Source organism: Pecten maximus, chromosome 13 (assembly GCF_902652985.1).
Source record: "Pecten maximus chromosome 13, xPecMax1.1, whole genome shotgun sequence".
Taxonomy (NCBI): domain Eukaryota; kingdom Metazoa; phylum Mollusca; class Bivalvia; order Pectinida; family Pectinidae; genus Pecten; species Pecten maximus.
In genome coordinates this window covers 36,054,039-36,066,343 of record NC_047027.1, presented here as the reverse complement: position 1 = coordinate 36,066,343, position 12,305 = coordinate 36,054,039, and positions in this window count along the sequence as shown.

Here is a 12,305-nt window from a genome sequence, read left to right as displayed (position 1 = left end):
GATGTTAATCGCCAGTTTTACCCAAAAAACTTGATAGGTTGACATATTACATAAGTACAGGATAACACACGTGCAGGTATGATAATAATTTATCTTTCATGAAACGAGAATACTGCACACCCGTGAACATCGACAAAGTATGCGATATTTGTTAATGAAAACGACAATTTTCACTTTTGCCAACATTTTCCCCTTTATTTATCCACTATTAATGTCGATGAATAACTAATTTTGTGTGAAAATGTTTCTATGCATGTTTTCTCAATAACCCGTTTTCACCTGATAATGTCGACCATTGCACTCGGCAATACCCCTTAAGGTTCATGACCACACTTCTGTCATAAAATCTCCATTCAGATTTATTTTACCTGTAAACCCAGGCTTTCTTAGGAAGCAACCACGGTAATCACACCTGGCCATATATATATGCCCAGGGCTACCGAGACACTGCTCTCAGTGAATCCTATTGTAACACCGTCATGCTTGACCACAGACACCTTACAGGCTTCCAAACAGGTTTTGCTGATGAGGTACTGCACTGGGTTAAATGAAACGGAATACTGTTGTTATGTAAGATTCCATTGAAAATGTATACTGTACCCATAATGGACCCCAGGTTACCTTGCACTTTTACTATCCATGGACATATATATATAATATACTATCTGTGTATTTCACCTATACATTGCCCGCGATTAGCAAATCCAATGGCAAAATGTATTTCCTTTCAAAAAAATCCAGAGCCATTTCTGGAACTAGCATCATTATAAAAATGAAACAACTTGTTTATCCATTTGTCTGAAAGGTACTGCTATCAATATTTTACCTGAGTATTGATTATAAATAACAAAAAATCATTGACACTTGTACCTACCCCCTCTGCGTGGTACATTTTGTATGTTGTTACATGGGGTAGGTGAGTTTTTAACACTGAAAGTCAAAATTTAAATTGTATTTTTAGAATTCAAGTATAGGAGTACCTTTGTAAATGCCATATGTTTACCCATAGAAAAGTATGATTTCGTACCTGTTACCTGTTTTGAGATAGTTTTTTTTTAAAGTTTCTACTTATTCTCGCTGTAAACGAACCAACCAGTTTTAAAATTCTGAAACTTCCACAATATGATGATAATACATCATTTTATCAAGAGCTTCTAGGGCGGCCCCCAGATCCCTGTCCTGTTTTCTTTTTAGTACACATTAAATAGTTAATCCTGAAAACATCATTCAGAAAAAAAATTAAGCATGGCCCCCAGACCCCCGCCTTATTTTCTTGACCTAGAAAAGTTAATAATGGAAAATGATATCCTGAAGATAAAACAAAAAACTAAAAACAAAAACTTGAAAAATATGGTCTAGAAACTCGCAGAATTTTATGCTAGGGCCTTTGTCGAGAGCTTCTGGGGACCTGGGCGGCCCCCAAACCCCCGCCTTGTTTCCTTTGTTACGTACATCCTAAAAATCCTATCATGAGAAAAAACTTAAAAAACAAAAAACACACTGAAAATAGAGATGATATATACTTTAAATCACTTTCTCAGAATGCAGGATTTTGCACCAATCCTTGGATAGCTTCTGGGGGCCCCCAGACCCCCGCCTCAATGATTTGTCTCACGCCCCCCTAACATAGGTAGAATCCTGGATCCGCACCTGTGAACCTTAAGTACTGGCCTGTCTCGAATCTCGTATTTAATATAAACTTCAACATTTCCCAATGGATAAACGTAATACAACATGTCGAGAGACGAATATTAACTTCCCCGCATTGTCATCTTCAACTACTCACCTTCCCAGTTGCCTTCTAATCTTGCCGTCTCTTCCTGCCTCTTGCAGTAAACACCCGTATGTAATTTTGGCGCGAAGGAACATCGGCTATTTCCGGTGTTATAACGAGTTTTAACGAGAACCATTTCTCGTACAATAAAGAGGAAATATCATTAAAAAGGCATCCGACAATAACTTGAATTTAATTTTGATACCCATGTATGTCGTATTTAGGATGTGACGTAAGCCGCGTATGGGCTGATCTAAAACGAATAAATAATTTTTACGACAAACTCTAAAGCTTTGACACTGCAAAGCGATCCAGCATTGCATTTTTAATTACGAAAACAAAACGTATAAGCTTTATGTTGCAAACCTGCTGACCTCAACTTTCACATTTGACACATCTTTAAAAATCCTTTAACTTTGGCCACAGTTAATTGACCATACCTGTGTACCAAAATGATTTTCTTATTTGACGAGTATTTTTTCACACATACGTATGCGAACCTGCTGACCATGAATATGAATTAAAACCCAATAGGCGAGTTATGTTATCTTCTGACAACTCTTGATAGAAGTATATTTCTCATCCATGTTTCAGATTATTTTCTATACCAAATTGTGGGGAGAATATATATATATCTAATCCAAATTTACGAGATAATTACTATCTAGTTGGAAAACATATATATGTATCTCATTAGGTGTATGATAGATTTTTGACAGATGTCAAGTTTTCACTCAGACTGTATATATCTACTTTTTGTGGAGAATATGTATCTCATCCGAGCTTTTTAGAAAATCCAAGCTGTCTCTCTAAATCAAGTTGATAAATGATACATCAGCCATCAAAGTTAGTGGGGAATGTTTCAGATTCTATGTCAAACCTGTTGCGAATTTCCATTTCTCGCCCAATTTTGTGAAGACTGTCAAGCACTCTCCACTAATTTTGTGAGGAAGTAAAATTTTCTCCCTCTCTAGTATGTGGGGAATATAGGTACAGTATCTGCCCTAGGAATATATGTCTCATAAAAAATTTAAATCAAGTTTGTGGGGGAGTGTTTCAGATTCTATGTCAAACCTGTTGCGAATTTTCATTTCTCGTCTAATTTTGTTAAGACTGTCTAGCATACTCTGTAATACTACATTGTATGTACTAATTTTGTGAGGAAAAGAAAATGTTCTCTCTTTCTTTCTCTCTCTAGTATGTGGGGAATATAAGTTTCTGCCCTTGGAATATATGTCTCATAAAAGTTTATGGGAATACAGATTGCCTTTTAAAATCAAGTTTGTGGGGAATGTTTTAGATTCGGTGTCAAACCTGTTGCGAATTTCCATTTCTCACCCAACTTTGTAAAGACTGTCTGACATACTCTCCACTAATTTTGTGAGGAAATAAAATGTTCTCCCTCTCTAGTATGTGGGGAATATAGGTATCTGCCCGAGGAATATATATCTCATAAAGTTTATGGGAACACAGATTGCCCCTTTAAAGCAAGTTTGTGGGGAATGCATCTCACACCCAACTTTGCGAGGAAGGTAAAGTTTTCTCACTGTACCAATATCCGCTAGTATTTGGTGAATATGTATCTCATTCGATTTTGTTAGAAAATCCAAGCTGTCTATCTAAATCAAGTTGATCAAGAATATATCAGCCATCAAAGTTTGTGGGGAATGTTTCAGATTCTATGTCAAACCTGTTGCGAATTTCCATTTCTCGCCCAATTTTGTTAAGACTGTCTAGCATACTCTGTAATACTATGTACTAATTTTCTGAGGAAAAGAAAATGTTCTCTCTTTCTTTCTCTCTCTAGAATGTGGGGAATATAAGTATCTGCCCGAGGAATATGTAACTCATAAAGGTTTATGGGAACACAGATTGCCCTTTTAAAGCAAGTTTGTGGGGAATGCATCTCACACCCAACTTGAGGAGGAACGTAAAGTTTTCTCACTGTACAAATATCCGCTAGTATTTGGTGAATATGTATCTCATCCGATATTGTTAGAAACTTAAAGCTGTCCCTCTAAATCAATTTAAATAATACATCATTCATAAAAGTTTGTGGGGAATGTTTCAGATTCTATGTCAAACCTGTTGCGAATTTTCATTTCTCGTCTAATTTTGTTAAGACTGTCTGACATACTCTCCACTAATTTTGTGAGGAAGTAAAATTTTCTCCCTCTCTAGTATGTGGGGAATATAAGTTTCTGTCCTAGGAATATATATCTCATAAAAGTTTATGGGAATACAGATTGCCTTTTAAAATCAAGTTTGTGGGGAATGTTTTAGATTCCGTGTCAAACCTGTTACGAATTTCCATTTCTCACCCAACTTTGTGAAGACTGTCTGACATACTCTCCACTAATTTTTTGAGGAAATAAAATTTTCTTCCTCTCTAGTATGTGGGGAATATAGGTATCTGCCCTAGGAATATATATCTCATAAAAGTTTATGGGAATACAGATTGCCTTTTAAAATCAAGTTTGTGGGGAATGTTTTAGATTCCGTGTCAAACCTGTTGCGAATTTCCATTTCTCACCCAACTTTGTGAAGACTGTCTGACATACTCTCCACTAATTTTGTGAGGAAATAAAATTTTCTCCCTCTCTAGTATGTGGGGAATATAGGTATCTGCCCTAGGAATATATATCTCATAAAAGTTTATGGGAATACAGATTGCCCCTTTAAATCAAGTTTGTGGGGAATGCATCTCACACCCAACTTTGCGAGGAAGGTAAAGTTTTCTCATTGTACAAATATCCGCTAGTATTTGGTGAATATGTATCACATTCAATTTTGTTAGAAAATCCAAGCTGGTTCTCTAAATCAAGTTGATCAAGAATATATCAGCCATCAAAGTTTGTGGGGAATGTTTCAGATTCTATGTCAAACCTGTTGCGAATTTCCATTTCTCGCCCAATTTTGTTAAGACTGTCTAGCATACTCTGTAATACTATGTACTAATTTTGTGAGGAAAAGAAAATGTTCTCTCTTTCTTTCTCTCTCTAGTATGTGGGGAATATAAGTATCTGCCCGAGGAATATGTAACTCATAAAGGTTTATGGGAACACAGATTGCCCTTTTAAAGCAAGTTTGTGGGGAATGCATCTCACACCCAACTTGAGGAGGAACGTAAAGTTTTCTCACTGTACAAATATCCGCTAGTATTTGGTGAATATGTATCTCATCCGATATTGTTAGAAACTTAAAGCTGTCCCTCTAAATCAATTTAAATAATACATCATTCATAAAAGGTTGTGGGGAATGTTTCAGATTCTATGTCAAACCTGTTGCGAATTTCCATTTCTCACTCAATTTTGTGAAGATTATCTGACATACTCTCCACAAATTTTGTGAGGAAGTAAAAATTTCTCCGTCTCTAGTATGTGGGGAATATAAGTATCTGCCCTAGGAATATATATCTCATAAAGGCTTATGGGAATACAGATTGTCCCTCTAAATCAAGTTTGTGGGGAATGCATCACTCACTCCAATCTGCGAGGAAAATAACGTTTTCTCTTTGTATCTGCTAGTATGTGGGGAATACATCACTCGCACAACTTCGCGGGAAATGTTTCAGATTCTATGTCAAACCTGTTGCGAATTTCCATTTCTCACTCAATTTTGTGAAGATTATCTGACATACTCTCCACAAATTTTGTGAGGAAGTAAAAATTTCTCCGTCTCTAGTATGTGGGGAATATAAGTATCTGCCCTAGGAATATATATCTCATAAAGGCTTATGGGAATACAGATTGTCCCTCTAAATCAAGTTTGTGGGGAATGCATCACTCACTCCAATCTGCGAGGAAAATAACGTTTTCTCTTTGTATCTGCTAGTATGTGGGGAATACATCACTCGCACAACTTCGCGGGAAATGTTTTAGATTCTTTTCTATTCCAAATTGTGGGGAGAATAAAAGTTCTCCCTCTAAATCAAGTTGGTAAAGAATACATCAGCCATCAACGTTTGTGGGGGAATGTTTCAGATTCTATGTCAAACCTGTTGCGAATTTCCATTTCTCACCCAATTTTGTGAAGACTGTCTGACATACTCCCCACTAATTTTGTGAGGAAGTAAAATTTCCTCCCTCTCTAGTATGTGGGGAATACAAGTATCTGCCCGAGGAATATGTAACTCATAAAAGTTTATGGGAACACAGATTGCCCTTTTAAATCAAGTTTGTGGGGAATGCATCTCACACCCAACTTTGCGAGGAAGGTAAAGTTTTCTCATTGTACAAATATCCGCTAGTATTTGGTGAATATGTATCTCATTCGATTTTGTTAGAAAATCCAAGCTGGTTCTCTAAATCAAGTTGATCAAGAATATATCAGCCATCAAAGTTTGTGGGGAATGTTTCAGATTCTATGTCAAACCTGTTGCGAATTTTCATTTCTCGCCTAATTTTGTTAAGACTGTCTGGCATACTCTGTAATACTATGTACTAATTTTGTGAGGAAAAGAAAATGTTCTCTCTTTCTTTCTCTCTCTAGTATGTGGGGAATATAAGTATCTGCCCGAGGAATTTGTAACTCATAAAGGTTTATGGGAATACAGATTGCCCTTTTAAATCAAGTTTGTGGGGAATGCATCACTCACCCAGCTCTGCGAGGAATGTTTTAGATTCGGTGTCAAACTTGTTCGGAATTCCTTTCTTACCCAAGTGATAATCACTTTAGGTTGCGTGGAATGAGATCTGGTGGGGTGACGGGAAAGTTTTCTCTTTGCATCATTTCTAGGGAAATATATCGTTTGTAAAGATTAAAAAAACTTTCTATTTGCATGTAGTTGATGAGAAATTCTTATCTCGCATATACAATATGTATCTCTTCTGCAGATATGTATGGGGGTATTTTTGTCGATAAAGTAACGCCGGGTTTTATAAGTAGCTGGAAAGTGATGGGGTAACTTTCCGCCCCCTCCTCAAGCCCCTCCTAACACCCCACCAGATGTTTGACAAAATGTATGGGACAGTGTTTCCGGGCCATTACCACACCAAACCACTGGAGAGCAGTCGTTGTATAAACCTACTCCCGCCAGATATAAACAAAGTATTACCTAGGACCAAATAAATGATACGTGTTCATTTCATAATTGTTTTATCTTTCAAATAATAAGGCGAAAACATATACACAGGGACATACACACTTACTCACAAACATACTAAATCTATCATCACACTCTACTCACCATTTGACAGTACAGAGAAGCACCTACATACATGTATAATTACTGCATGTGTTTTCATCCACACCCCTTACACACACAGACATGTAAAGAGAGAGAGGGAAAGAGAGACAAAACAGACAGACAAAACAGAGACAGACAGACAAAATGGAGACAGACAGACGAGAGGAGATATAGAGATAAACAGGTAGAGAGGTTCCCATACACTTTTATTTACCGATAAGGTACTACTTACTGATGTTTAGAAAATATAAATACAAGCTATAATGTTTAAGTATGGTGTATTTTCAGGGCATGTGCCATTAAAAGATAAAGATGTGTGTATATATATAAGACATACTGGTATATATATAAAGAAAAACTACATGTACCATATTAAGTCATATTTCTAACAAAGGCATCCACTTTCTCCAATTACTTTCAAACTTCTTTTGAATGTTATCACTTTTACTTGAAATGATATACTTTTGTACATTATAATGATCTTTAATAACATTAATTAGTTCATTTATATTAAGAGTTTTATGAAGACATATTGTTTTATAAATAGCATGCTTAATAATTATTAGTATTTCATTATCAACCATATTAACATGTGGAGAAGTTACTCCAAAAAGTAGAGAGTCCTTATTCATTAAAAATGGGATAAACAAAATATCAAGTAGAGTATCAAATCTTTCAAAAAGAGTCTTTACTTCAATACATTCCCATAGACAATGTACTATTGTTTCCCTTTCCCTATATATTACATAGTGAGCAAATTGGAATAGGGTGTAAATCAATTCTAAAAAGAGCTTTATGTCGCAGAAAATGCTTGGCCACTGACACAATACCTTGGAACTGGAGAAAATTTGTATTGAAATGGAATCTATTTGAAAACTCATTAAATGTGAAAAAGGTGAAGTTGTCAGAATTCTTTATAAGGTCGTTTAGTGTATTGGCGCCTGCATTGTACCAGTTTGAATAAAAAATGAAATTATTACCTACTTGGATATCTTTATTGTACCATAAAGGAGTCTTTAATATGGATTTGCACTTGTATCTAGCTTGCCTAAATGGTAAGGAATTATGCAACTTAATAAGACTTTTCAGAACATCTTTCCAGAATCGAAAGCTTTTTCAAAGTCTATCATGAGTATCATTCCTGGAATATTCAAATCTTCTGCATAGCACATTACATCATATAGAGTCCGAATATTTTCCCCTATATATCGTCCTGAGAGAAAACCTGTCTGATCTTCATTGATTAACTTACTTAACACTGATCTAATCCTATGAGAAATGACCCCAGAAGCAATTTTGTATACAATATTTAAAAGAGTAATTGGTCTCCAGTTTTTCAAAAAATGGCGTGGCTTTTTTCCTTTTGGTAAGCAGGTAATTATACATGTTCCTTGTCTTTGAGTTACAGAAAGCTGGCCTATCGAGAAACTATAATTTATTGATCGTACGACAAAATCCCCAAAAGTTTTTAAAAGTTCTGCTGTGACGCCATCAGAACCTGGGCTCTTATTATTTTTCATATTTTTTAGTGTCTTGCTTGCTTCATCTAGTGTTATGAAACCTAAGTTTTCTGATTCCGAATTGTTTAATTTGGGAACACCACACCCAGCTGAGGAAATGTTCTTACATGTACATGTTAACGCCTTGACCTTTATGGCTATTATGAGAGCACTGTGTGGTTTTACTATTATAAACGCAGTCGCTTGAAACGGAAAATATTTTTCAACAAAATCTTTGTATGTAGCATTATGAATTCAATCGTCTAATGCATTTGGTTGCAGTCTTGATTTCTTAAGTGTTATGGCGGTCAGATCCACCCTCAATCTAATTAAAATTAGACTTGTAATTTCCACTCCTCTACGATACACTGCAATAAATTATTGAAGTGTATCGTAGAGTATTGTAGAGGAGCGTAAATTACAAGTCTAAGTTTAATCAGATTGGATCCACCCTAAGATTTAGCCATAGGGTTTCTTCACGGCTTCTTTGAATAGCATGATTAAGTTTCTAGAATCTTCGGTATACATTTGTCTACCAGAATTCATTATCTGTTGTCTATCTATAAGATTTTCAACACGACCAAATATTGACAATTTTGCTTCTGAGATGGATCTTTGTTGTGATACAGATTGCAATTACGTATACATTTTTATGGTGACTTCCTTCATGGTTAATAAAATTTCCTTGATTCAAATCCCACGGTAAACATTGAATGAAATGGACCGGCGGAACGACAACCATATTGTTCTTTGTTGGGATGGTGATATCCTGTTTACACATTTTTTTAGTGCAGTTTTTACAAAACACGAAGCAACAAGATGTTGTTCCAGACACGATAGCCGTAAAGGGGTGATGAAACCTGAATTCCTGCTGCTGCTTCTGTGTGTGGTTCACCTTCATAATTATGTCTTTAAATTGTGAGAGCAAGCATAAGCACGAAAGAAAATTTCACGTTGGAACATGCTGAGTATATTGAAGGTTATCCTCCTAAGTGGTGAATATCTGAAGTTCTGTGTCCTTTTAACCGTTATCATACCAAAACGTTAGCGTGACAAATATGTTGTTAAATGGTCTATATCCTTGTTTTGAAATGAAGTTTGATATTAGTTCCATTTGGACTGTTCCATGACGGAAGACTATGGTGATATTAGCATCATCTGGTGGTTTCTTGACGTCGTCCTTGGACAGGGAGACTAAGATTATAGTAATACATATGTTTTGAAATCATTCACATTAATACCATCAAATGTGTACAATTCGCATCCATGTATGTAAATACATTGCGATCCAGGTATTCATATAATCTAATAGACGACTTCCACTATGATCATGTCAGGATATCGGGCCGACTATCACTGCGTCATTGAAACGTTCTTTTTTAACCCTTAGAGTGCCGAGATTAGGGCCAAATTTCCAATATCGCTCCTTCGCTCCTTCGACCTAAACGCAAAGGAACGAAGGAGCGAAAACACGATTCCGAAGGAGCGAAAAGCGTGTTTTTCGCTCCTTCGTTCCTTTGCGTTTAGGTCGCAGGAGCGAAGGAGCGATATTGGAAATTTGGCCCTAACGGAACACCATAGCTTAACGTGCAGCCTCACTTTTTACGCCACTCCAATATGTATACCAGAACGTACACATTGACTGGGAAAGGAATTGATATAAGCTTTAAGCTTGTTTTCTGATCCCAAATGATACAAATGTATGTATACTTGAATGAATATTGAATGAAATATTATTAAACTAAATCACTTATATTTCGTTTCGTGAGGTAGTTATCTTCGCGTTTATTCGCGAGGAGAGTCAATGGCGAATTCGAACCTACGGATTATTTACTTGAAAAATATGTAGACGACATCAATGTTGGCCTAATAATTACTGCAGCTGACTGTTATACACACAGGGACCTGTTATACACACAGGGACCTGCGAATTACATATGTAGTAACAGTCTACATATAGTTTGACGTTCTGACGTTTGGAAATGTACAGTACAGAATAAAATTTGGCAAAATTTATACTTCTACAGTACATTTTATACAAACTCGTTCTGTTACGGTAGTCTAGCTTGTACTCAATTACAATTACGACAATATGCACATATATATACACATGTATATGATCCTGTCTTACATTTGGACACCCCGGGGTAAACATTTGAACTGTGTCTTACATTTGGACACCCCGGGGTTAACACTTGAACTGTGTCTTACATTTGGATACCCCGGGGTTAACACTTTAACTGTGTCTTACATTTGGACACCCCGGGGTTAACACTTGAACTGTGTCTTACATTTGGACACCCCGGGGTTAACACTTGAACTGTGTCTTACATTTGGACACCCCGGGGTTAACACTTGAACTGTGTATTACATTTGGACACCCCGGGGTTAACACTTGAACTGTGTCTGACATTTGGACACGCCGGGGTAAACACTTGAACTGTGTATTACATTTGGACACCCCGAGGTTAACACTTGAACTGTGTCTGACATTTGGTTCATGGTTTTTTTTCCGCTTATACCAAAATTATTACTCTTATTATATCTTATTGTATTTTTTAGTACTATATTTATATATCATATGATTATATTGTATTCTGCAGTGTGTATATTTGAATATTTGAATGGTGCGATCAAATTCTATAGTATTTTGTAAAGCCAAAACAAACTGAATAAAAATGAATAATGTTTACGTTGTTTAAGTATGAAACAATGATTGCAACAATTCAAATAAAAAAAAGCATGTTACATACACCAGTTTACTGGTGTATGTAACATGTTTTTTATTTCAGTAAAGGATTTACCTCATAATGGGTGAGTTTACACTCTAAGGAACGACAACTCTGGATAGATACTATAATTCCCGCCAAAAACTGCAGATGACTGGATAAAAGCAGAGAAGTACCAAATGGATATTACCCATGATTCAATAAGGGTCAATTTGCAGTCGAATGAGACTGACCAGTTTGATTATGAGGTATTTTTACAAGTGATGTTAAAAAAGCATTAAATCACTCGGAGAATACAAATATGAATAATTTCGTTGTGGGGAATCAGTGTATTCCCCACAATTTCCAACGAACCTCACAATGTTGGTATAAAAACCAGTTTTATTCCTCATAATGCTCACTTTGCTAACCCTCTCTCTCTCTCTCTCTCTCTCTCTCTCTCTCTCTCTCTCTCTCTCTCTCTCTCTCTCAAACTAGAAACTAGAAACTAGATAGCGTCTCTCTAGAAACTAGATAGCGTGAAATACCGTGGCAAGGTAAACAGTCAGATGAGGCCTTGATAGAAGCAAAATGGCTATAACCCGTCAAAATGTTATTGTACAAAGTAAAAGGGAAATGGTTATGTTTTTCTTACAAAGACCTTGATTTCAATTTAGGAAGTTTTATAACAGAAATACACAAAAAGATAGAAAAGAGTATCAAGGAAATATATGCTTTATGAAATAATTACTGCTTAATTACTATTACTATTTAGTAATTAAAAACTACTAATTAAGTCGCTGTGATTTCTTTTAGGGGAAATGTGTGTTGTGCAAATGGAATTCTAGATTTACTAAATGAAATTTGTTTGCATTGATTATGGGTATCTGTTTATTATTAAGTGTTATTTTTTTCCATTTTATATAAATTTTGTTTCAAAATCAAAACAATCTATTGTCATAGCATGAAATAGAGTTGAGACATGTCTACTTTTATCACCTTCAACTGTGGAATAGTTCTTTGATTACTGTTGAATATTTTGTAACTATTCCACAGTAAATTCCAACTTTTCCACAGATGTAGGTGATAATAGTAGACATTATACTTCATGTTTTAACAATTGATGGCACCACAAC